Source organism: Chenopodium album, chromosome 24 (assembly GCF_948465745.1).
Source record: "Chenopodium album chromosome 24, dcCheAlbu1.1, whole genome shotgun sequence".
Classification (NCBI taxonomy): Eukaryota; Viridiplantae; Streptophyta; class Magnoliopsida; order Caryophyllales; family Amaranthaceae; genus Chenopodium; species Chenopodium album.
In genome coordinates, this window is record NC_137857.1 from 32,713,681 (window position 1) to 32,716,367 (window position 2,687).

General features: G+C 44.0%; 1 non-coding gene across 1 annotated transcript; it reads left to right on the forward strand.

The window, feature by feature from the left end:
• Positions 1–2,063: 2,063 nt before the first annotated feature.
• LOC145612881 (small nucleolar RNA R71) lies at positions 2,064–2,170 on the forward strand. The gene has a single exon (XR_014106792.1). It is a non-coding gene; the product is annotated as a small nucleolar RNA R71 (small nucleolar RNA).
• Positions 2,171–2,687: the final 517 nt, after the last annotated feature.

Genomic DNA, 2,687 nt, shown 5'->3' on the forward strand with positions numbered 1-2,687 from the left:
TTGTATAACCAATGACACTTCTATACTCCCTCAATACAACTAGGAGTTTCTCAAGAGAAGTGTCATCAAGCTTGGCATTGACAATAACGGGATAAGTCTCACTATCATCAAGAAAAGCATATTTAAGCAAAGGGGGAAGGGGTTTAAGTTCAACCTTAGGAGGAGGCGTAGTACTCTCCTCTTTTACCTCCACTTCAAGTACTTCAAACTCCTTTGCCTTGCTATGTAGAGGTTGGTCAAGCAACAACTTGTACCCTTTAGCTTCTTCACCATCATCATACAAGTTTCCCGTGAGGGTTGCTTGTAAAGTATCCTTGCTACCATTCACTTTCTTCAATTCTCCTATGTCTCTTTCAAGAGTATCGGTTCTATTGATTTCCTCATACAAAGGCTTCTTCATAGCTTGTGAGAATGAGAATGAAATTTTCTCATCTCCCACATTCAAAGTGAGCTTGCCTTGTTTCATGTCAATCACCACTCCCGCGGTGTTCAAAAATGGTCTTCCCAAAATAAGAGGCACCTTGTCATCCTCTTCCATCTCCATTACTACGAAATCACATGGTACAAAAACTCTTCCAACTTGTACCGGCACATCTTCAAGAATTCCCAATGGTAATCTAACCGAGCGGTCGGCTAGTTGAATGGACATCCTTGTTGGTTTCATCTCACCAACCTTCAAGTTCCTTGCAATAGAAAGGGGCATCAAGCTTACACTTGCCCCAAGATCACACAAAGCATCCATAGCTTCCATATCACCAATCTTCACCGGTATTGCATAGCTACCCGGGTCACCAAGCTTTCGGGGAAGCTTGTTTTGAATGATTGCACTCACCTCCATTGGAAGGGAGATGGTTGCACTCTCTTCAAGCCTACTCTTGTTGGATAAGAGATCCTTTAGAAATTTTGCATAGGTAGGCATTTGTGACATAGCATGAAGAAAGGGGATGTTTACTTGAAGTCCTCTCATAACTTCAAGAAACTTTGAAAACTTCTCATTGAGCTTCTTCTCCACCAACCTATGAGGGAAAGGAATTGGTGGTTTGTACACCCTCATGGGAGGCTTCTCAACCTCAACTTCAACTCCCTCATCTCTCTTTGTGGCTCCCTCACCACTCTTTTCTTTCTCTTTTCTCTCAACTCCTACAACCTCATTCTCAAAGTCACCCTCATCTCTCACTTCAACTCCCTCATTTCTCTTTTGTGGCTCATCTTCACTCATAACCGGGCCTTCATACCCTCTCCCCGATCTCAAGGTGATAGCCTTGATATGCTCCTTTGGGTTCACTACCGTTGAGCTTGGAAAGTGACCACTAGCATTGGAGGTGGAGCTCCCAACTTGTTGAGCAATTTGAGCCAATTGGCTCTCAATTATCTTATTATGCGCTTGAAGTTGTTGAATGTTAGAGCTCATCTCGGCATTGCTCTTCCCTTGTTGATTTATAAAAGATTCAAGAGCGGTTTCAAGGGAAGTCTTTTGAGGTGGAGGAGGTGGTTGATTGAATTGTTGTTGCCTTTGTTGGTTAGGATGGCGGTATGGGGCTTGTTGATTTTGATGTGGAGGGGGTTGGTTGTAGTTGTTTTGAGGAGGATGGTTATAGTTGGATTGATTTTGGTTGGATGGTCTCCACCCTTGGTTTTGCTTCCACCCTTGATTGAATGGTTGGTCATTCCTTTGGTTCATGACCGCAACTTGCTCCGTGGTAGCGTTGCAATATGAGGCCATGTGATCGTTACCCCCACAAGTCTCACAAGACATAACTTGTGGTTGTTGTTGAGAGGTAGAGGGACCGGAAGAAGATGTCGCTTGGTCTAGCTTGTGAGCTAACATATCAAATTTTGAGGCAATAAGATCTATTGCACTCAAGTCATACATACCCTTCTTCTTTGGTTGGTTCTCTCTTCGATCATACCGGTAGGCATAATGCCTAGCAACTTCCTCAATCATACTTTCGGCTTCTTCTACCGGTAGCTTTTTAAGGCTACCTCCCGCTCCATTATCAAGGTTGGTCCTCGAAGTAGGAGTAAGACCGTCGTAGAAGCTTTGAATAATCATCCATGAAGGCAATCCGTGGTGTGGACACTTCCTCTTGTAGTCCTTGAATCTCTCCCATGCTTCACCCAAGGTTTCATCATCCTCTTGAGTGAAGCTTGTGATCTTCCTTCTCAATTCCGCGGTCTTCTCGGGTGGACAATACTTCCCAAGAAAGGCTTTTGTAACCTCTTCCCATGTTGTCAAGGACCCTTCTTTCACGGACCTCAACCAATATTTAGCCTTGTCCCTAAGAGAAAACCGGAACATATGCATCCAAATGAATTCCTCCGTGAGATTGTTTTGCTTGATGGTAGTGCACAACTCAAGGAAATTGTCTAAATGAGCTAGAGGGCACTCATTTACACTCCCCCCGAATTGTTCACTTTGGATCATCCTTATGAGTTGAGGAGAGAACTCATAGTTGTTTGCATTGGTGGTGGGAAGAAGTAAGCCACTCCGAAGTTGGAATGCATCGGGGTGGTCATAGTCTTGTAGAATCGGTTGTGGTTGATTTTGTTCATTCATCTCTTCTTCAATCTCCAATGTATCCTCCGATTCGGAATCCGTATAGGCTAATGAAAACTCCGGCGTGCCTTGTAAGAGCCTTCTTACGTTCCTTAAAGTCCTATTCAACTCCGGATCTACGGGGATAAGC